The sequence below is a fragment of the Phyllobates terribilis genome, unplaced genomic scaffold (assembly GCF_046119375.1).
Source record: "Phyllobates terribilis strain yellow unplaced genomic scaffold, ASM4611937v1 Scaffold_61__1_contigs__length_8056638, whole genome shotgun sequence".
Lineage (NCBI taxonomy): Eukaryota > Metazoa > Chordata > Amphibia > Anura > Dendrobatidae > Phyllobates > Phyllobates terribilis.
The window spans coordinates 4,849,308-4,857,500 of record NW_027362821.1 but is presented as its reverse complement, the minus strand read 5'-3'; positions in this window follow the sequence as shown (position 1 = coordinate 4,857,500).

Sequence of the window (8,193 nt, the reverse complement as noted above, 5' to 3'; positions counted from 1 at the left end):
AGCGCAACAAAAACTGTGGCACGGAAGATCCAAAGAGGAAGCTTGATGGAATCTTCAGAGGAATTTTTCCAGGGAACCACACGTAGTGGGTCATCCCAGGGCCGGCGTCAGCACCCGGCGCACCCGGGCAAATGCCGGGGCCCTGAGCAGGCAGAGGGGCCCACTGGCGGTCGCGCACCCCGCTGGGCTATGGGCGGAGGAGAGCGGTGTCAGCGCCCGCCCTTCTCCGCCGCTTGCTCAGGGCCCCGGCTGCCCGATACTTACCTCTCCCCGTGCCTCCGCAGATCAGCTGTCTTCCTGCTCTGTGCTCCCTGTGACGTCTCAGGTGACGTCTTTACACCGCGCCCTCCCCTGAGCCGTCACAGGGAGCGCTGAGCGGGAAGACGCCGACAACGCTGGAGTTCGGACCCGAGCAGCGGGCAGCAGGTAGCAGAAGGGAGGTGAGTATTTGATTTTTTTTTTTTAATGTATGGAGGCATGGGGCAGTATAAAGAGAAGGGGGGGGGCATCCTGCATGGGGCAGTATAAAGAGAAGGGGGGGGCATCCTGCATGGGGCATTATAAAGAGAGGGGGGGACATCCTGCATGGGGCATTATAAAGAGGGGGGGGGCATCCTGCATGGGGCATTATAAGGTGGGGAACAGCCTGCATGGGGCATTATAAAGGGGGGGCAGCCTGTATGGGGCATTATGTGGGGGTTAACAGCCTGCATGGAGCATTAAAAGGGGGGGGGCCTGTATGGGGCATTATGTGGGGGGTAACAGCCTGCATGGAGCATTATAAGGGGGGGACAGCCTGTATGGGGCATTATGTGGGGGGTAGCAGCCTGCATGCAGCATTATATGGGGGCCAGTATCCTGTATGGAGCGTTATAAGGGAACCGGTATCCTGTATGGAGCGTTATAAGGGGACCGGTATCCTGTATGGAGCGTTATATGGGGGCCAGTATCCTGTATGGAGTTTTATAAGGGGACCAGTATCCTGTATGGAGCGTTATAAGGGGACCAGTATCCTGTATGGAGCGTTATATGGGGGCCAGTATCCTGTATGGAGCTTTATAAGGGGACCAGTATCCTGTATGGAGCGTTATATGGGGGCCAGTATTCTGTATGGAGCCTTATATGGGGGCCAGTATTCCGTATGAAGCGTTATATGGGGGCCAGTATTCCGTATGGAGCCTTATATGAGGGCCAGTATTCTGTGTGGAGCGATTCACCGGTTTCTGAGCTATTGTGGAATTTACAATAGATATCACTCATGTAATGTAAGAAGTGAAATCTTTGCATTGTACTATATATATATATATATATATATATATATATATTTCTCTGCCGTATCTCTGCATCATGAATCGTGGTATGTGTTAAAGGGGCCCACTGAGACTCTTTCGCCCGGGGCCCAGAAAAACCTGGAGCCGACCCTGGGTCATCCTGTAATAAAAAAAAAACATTTAGAAATTCTCTTATACATAATCTAATCAACCAGAGAGCCCTTGTTATTATACAGTCATGGATAAAATATAAAGCAGCTTCATGAATATCCCATAGAGAAGATCAGGGAGAAGTTTGGGATTTACCTTGAGGGTCCATGGAATATTGTTTATGGTTGGACTTTCATATGATGGACGGTGATGTATCCAGTATGAAAAGCCCTGCAAAAGGCGATAACATTAGCTGAACCTTTGTGACCCCATATGGATGAGACCATACTCAACGTCAGTGTACTGTGAAGTAGGGAGTAAAGCAACGTAAAGCTCAGAAATGGATAGTATAATACTCATCATCTTCAGAGGTCTCGCAGCAACAATTGAAAAAATGTAAAGCACTAAAGTTTTAATTTAAAAAAAAAAATCTTTTAATGGTAAAAAAATATAAAAATTGTAAAAGTTTTGATATTTTCAACTTTTAAACACTAGGGGGAGCAGCTGCAGACATTTCCCATGAATCTAGTGTAGTGTTAGATTGCATTAAGACTGCAGTAAAAGTGGGCGGGATGTGCTCACATGGTGTGATGTCTCCTCCCCTCTTTTTCTGGTCCTTTGCAAAAAGATAAGTGAGAATGTAGTTTAGGGTCACAGTGCGGAGACATTCTGTTGGCTGCTGCAAAGTGTCACCAAGGACGGATAGCAGCGGGGGCGTTGTTAGGGTCTTAAAAGATCAGGTCCCAAACACCAAGGCATGTCCACCCTCTCCTCAGTATAGATAGATACAGGAGAATACAGCCGCCCCTGTAAGTGCTGCAAACATTGAATATATGACATTTGAACCGCATTACTGCTATATAGAATTTACTTATAAAAATTACAGTATTTAGCTCATAAATTGGCAAATTCAGGAGAGCCCACTAGCCGTGACAAGGTGACCTTTCTTTGATGGGATCCTAATCCTAATATTTATCAGTCATGCCTCTCCCGGGCTATAAGCGTAAAAATGTAAAGGGCAGGTAGGATCCAGCATTAATTAAAAGCCTTAGGCACCTTCATAAATTCATATAAAACCGTTACCGGAAAAACACCATCTATAATATAACACTGCAAGCGTGTCTCTGTCTGAAGCCTCGATAGACTGCGCATGCGTGACGCGCAGTCTGGCTCCAGACAGAATCACCCATCCAGCCGTTACAGGTAAGAGGAGTGTATGGTGCCGGAGATCGCGGTATGCGTAGGCACTGAACGCATACCGCGATCTCCGACACCATACTTACATACTTACCTGACCGGGAGGAGCGTTGCCGCAGCGCCTCTCTTCGCCGGAGACGGTGGCAGGAGTGAGGCGCCGGATCGGCGCATGCACATAGCGCTATCTTGCGCCATTTTACTGAAGATACATTTGCAGTGTGTCTTCAGCAAAATGGCGCCGGACAGCGCGGTGCTCCGTCTCCACACTCCTCCCCCGGCCTCCGGCAGAACAGGACGCAGCAGCGCTGGAGCACAGAGAAGAAAGGTGAGTATAACTGTTTATTTTTTTGTATGTGTGTACAGTGTGAAAGGGAAGAGGGGGCCACACATACCAGAATTGTGGGGTGAGGGGACCATGCATACCAGGATTGTGGGGTGAGGGGATCAAGCATACCAGGATGAGGGGTACCACGCATACCAGGATTGGGGGGTGAGGGGACCATGCATACCAGGATTGGGGGGTGAGGGGTACCACACTTAACAGGATTGGGGGGTGAGGGGTACCACACATGCCAGGATTGGGGGTTGAGGGGACCATGCATACCAGGATTGGGGGGTGAGGGGACCATGCATACCAGGGTTAAGGGGTGAGAGGACCATGCATACTAGGATTGGGGGGTGAGGGGACCATGCATACCAGGAATGGGGGGTGAGGGGACCATGCATACCAGGATTGGGGGGTGAGGGGACCATGCATACCAGGATTGGGGTGTGAGGGGTGCCATGTATAACAGAATAGGGATGTGAGGGGTGCCATGCATACCAGAATAGGGATGAGGGGACCATACATACCAGGATAGGAATGATGGGTACCATGCATACCAGGATGAGGGGTACCATACATACCATGATAAGGATGAGGGGTACCATGTATGCCAGGATTGGGGATGAGCGGTACTATGTATACCAGGATTGGGGATGAGGGGCCCATGCATACCAGGATAGGGATGAGGAGTGCCATGCATACCAGGATGGGGATGAGGGGTGCCATGCATACCAGGATGAGGGTGAGCGGCCCATGCATACCAGGATCTGGGATACCATACATACCAGGATAGGGATGAGGGATGGGGTACCACACATACCAGGATTGGGGGTGAGGGGTGCCATGCATACCGAGATTGGGGGTGAGGGGTGCCATGCATACCAAGATTGGGGGTGAGGGGTGCCATGCATACCAGGATTGGGGGTGAGTGGTGCCATGCATACCAGGATTTGGGGTGAGGGGTGCCATGTATACCAAGATTGGGGGTGAGGGGTGCCATGCATACCAGGATTGGGGGTGAGGGGTGCCATGCATACCAGGATTGGGGGTGAGGGGTGCCTTGCATACCAGGATTGGGGGTGAGAGGTGCCATGCATACCAGGATGGGATGGTGGGGACAGGATGGGGGCAGCACAAATACCAGAAGGGGGGCAGCACATACCAGCATGGGATACCATATACCAATAAAAATGCTTGCCACCCGGGCGTAGAACGGGTTGAATAGCTAGTAGGTTATAATGGGCACGTGTGGTATCCATGGAAAAAACGGATGCCACACGTAACGCAGACATGTACATGTGAAGGGGGCCTTAGGCTGATCAGAGGAGTGCACAGTCAGAAAAGGAAGCTGTCACAACCTCCAAAAGTAAACTATAAAAAAAACTTGACCAGCACCTCCGAACAGAATAAAGCAAGTGTGAACAGGTGCAAGCTGCCTTAAGCTACAAGACTGCAGTCACTTTATGTGACTGCAGACTTGTGAATCCTCACATTGCATGCCCTGCTCGCTGTGAGGATTTTCAGGTGTCGGGTGTGTGACCACAAGCATGTGATACGCATACTTCTACTTCTGGCCACATTCTGACTAGACTGTGTTCGGCTGCACTCAATTCACATCGGGCACCGACACCTGAGAATCCTCACAGCGCGCACAGAGAAATTGCAGGCTTGTAGCCTAAAGCTGGACAACCCCTTTAAGGTTGTTTTTCTTTTTCTTAAAACAAACCCTGTCCCCTGTAAAATTTTCAAGAAGGTTGGAAATTCTCTTTAAAGGAATTTTCCTTTAAATGTATGTTATTTACATACTTGCAGTCATGTGCGGACGAGACTCATCTTGCTCCACTCAATATAAGAGAATTGAAAGAATCTGGATGAGACTAGTCGGCATGTGACTGCAAGTATGTAAATCGCATACATGAGGTCAAGTGACCGCCCTCCCGCATTAAAATACAGGAAAATCGAGACAGTGTGCGCAAATCGTGACAGTGTGATAATTCAGCTGTCTGCAGTCAGAGTAACTGCAGACTTTTCTCTTGTGACCAGAAAACAACTATAAGAGAGTAAAGGATATTTCCAGGCATATGGGATTGATGACCTCTCTACATATACAGGATAGGTCATGAAAAGCAGATAGGTGGGGTCTGACAACTGGTGCCCCCATCAGTCAGCTGTTACAAGCTCCGGAGCAAGCGCAGCTCTATCCAGAGTGTAGTGGCCTCTGCCAGTCGCTGCTGGTACTGTAGTCACTACTATTCAAATGAACAGGAGCTGAGCTGCAGAACCAGCAGCAGACGCTCAGTAATGCTGCCTGAGCAAACAGCTGCTCTTGGGGACGCCAGGTGTCGGACCCCCACTGATCTGCTATTGATGACCTATCCTGTAGATGTAGATAGGTCATCAATACTGTATGCCCGGACATCCCTTTATATCTTATAGGGTTTTCTGCTTGCAAAAGAAAAGTCTGCAGTCTCTCTCTGTGACAGCTGAATTATGACGCAGTGCGATATGGCAATACTGTATGCCCAGACATCCCTTTATATTTTGTCAAACTCAAATACCCGGAGGGCCAAAATGAAAAGCTTGGACAAAGTTGCAAGACAACCGTGATATTTATTTAAAAAATGTCTACAACTGAGGAAGTTTTCCCTTATCAAATATAACATTGAATAGTCCTCCATACAGTATAATGGCCCCGCATAGTCCTTCATACAGTATAATGGCCCCGCATAGCCCTCCATGCAGAATAATGGCCCACCTAGTCATCCATACAGTATAATGGCCCTACATAGTCCTACATACAGTATAATGGCCCCACATAGTCCTCCATACAGTATAATGTGTCCCACATAGACCTCCATGCAGAATAATGGCGCCACATAGTACTCCATACAGTATAATGGGTCCCACATAGTCCTCCATGCAGAATAATGGGTCCAACATAGTCCTCCATGCATAATAATGGCCCCACATAGTCCTCCATGCACAATAATGGCCCCACATAGTCCTCCATACAATATAATGGCCCCACATAGTCCTCCATACAGAATAATGGCCCCACATAGTCCTCCATACTGAATAATGGGCCCCACATAGCCCTCCATATCAGAATAATGGGTCCCACATAGTTCTCCATACAGTATAATGGGCCCCACATAGTGTTCCACACAGTATAGTGGGCCCCACATAGTGCTCCATACAGTATAATGGGCCCCACATAGTACTCCATACAGTATACTGGCCCCACATAGTGCTCCTTCAGTATAATGGCCCCACATAATCCTCCATACAGTATAATGGGCCCCACAGAGTGCTCCATACAGTATAATGTGGCGCCCCTGAGGGTTCAGTCGCCACAGGGGTACTGCACCTCAGACCGAGGTGTGGTATCTCCTCTCCAAGGTAAGGATGGAGTACTACACGGGACCCCTGCCACGGACTCAACACTACACCACTCCAGTTCAGGACGGGGATCTAAAGCACCATAGTGCAGCCCTGGGTCTGAATGGAGGAGTTGGGGGGAACCAAAGTAAGGGGGAACCAAGTAGTGAGTGAGGGTGGAGGAAGCACTTTATAACACACCTTAATAGAATCATATATAAACAGAGGCCATCTTTAGTACCGGGTCTTTGGTCGCAGTTCCCTGGAGTGGTTAGTCAGTACAAGCTGCAGCTGTTCTAGGATTCTGTGATTCTCGGTCTCAGGCCTCGAGACTGGGGATTGGGGCAGAGTTGAGTTATAGCCAGCTCTGTTCCTGGTCTTAGTCCACACAAGAAGGCAAAAGAGGGGAGCAGAGGAGATAGGCTCCACAGGCGAAAGGATCTCAGGGTGTGCGGACGGAGCGGAGTCGCCACCTGCATGCCTCATTATGGCTTAGTCAGAGAGACTCTGCCGCAAGAGGGGGTACCGGTCGCCGATTATCTGACCTTGCACTTCACGTCTCTGTCAGAAAAGTCCGGAGGCTTATGTGGATCCCAGGGGGATACGGACGGAGCGGAGTCGCCACCTGTATCCTCTAATCTGCGTTTATCCAGAGGGACCCGGCCTTACACCAAGTTCTCACCACCAGTCACCAATAAGGGCACCCAGTCGGTCCGGGGGCTACACGCCACCCGTAAAGGGCATCGCAGTACCCGTACGGGACTCAGTGGGGAACACAAGGAGGGAGAAGGAGAATTAAGAGAAGAGAGGAACACACTAGAGCTTGGGGTCCTGTCAAGTGCACCTGAAGTACTTGGAGTGTGCTGAACCCTGTGGCGCCCAGGGGATGCGGACTACTCGGCGCCCGGGCCTTAATGCCTGTTCTTGGGGGATGTCGCGGTGGTCGGCTCCTGGGCCTGTACACTGAGGTCTCTCTTAAAAAGGGGAAAATGAAATGTCAAAGTTCGTGACGCCACCTATGGTGTCTGGTGAGGATCACCAGCGCTGCGACCGTCCACTGAGGCCGGTGTTGTGGCAGCTTAGATGGAATCACTCCCCACAGGCGGATCGGGGCTTCAGGGCAGCGTAGGAGTTGGGAATGCAGGACAGAGGGGACCCAGCCAGGTCAGAGCAAGAAGGGGAAGCACACACAAAAGTCACTTCTGTACCTTTACTGGAAATAGTTCAGGAACACTCCGGAGCGCTGTAGGGTGAGGGGTGCACGTCCAGATTCTCCCCAGTGAGCGGGTGTACGGCCTCCTGTTTCTTGCCTCTCTGTAGTAAGTTTCTGACCTGCCTGGAGCTAGGCCTAACTTATTTTCTGCCCTGCATCGGCTGATCCTGTGGTAGGGCCTTCTGTTAGAGTACACACCCCCTGGTATATGGGGCCTCGGTAACTCCTGACCCTGGTATAACAGTCAGCGTTTGGTATTCCTGAGACATGTAGTTCACCAGGGGTTCTGGTTGTCCTCTGCTGGGTGTAAAGAATCCCTGCAGATTCGGACCCGTTGTCCGGTATATGGTTTCTGGGGTGAGCTGGTAAAGCCCCTCTGCCCCCAATGCTACTCGCTCCTCTAGCCTTCGGCCTACTCGGGCCCTCACTAGGCTATACACACTGGCAGTTAGCTGGCTGCCTCTTCTACTGCTCTATGAGTGTCAGCAACGCTCCTAGCTCACTTAACTCGAGATGCTTGAGTCTGTCTGAGCTCCACTGCAGACTGACCTGTTTCTCTGTGTCTCACTCTGCAGGAACTGGCTGTGGACTCCAGACTGTTCTGTCTCCACTCACTTCCTGAGGAGAACTAACTCACAGACCGCCTCTGCCTAGCTCCA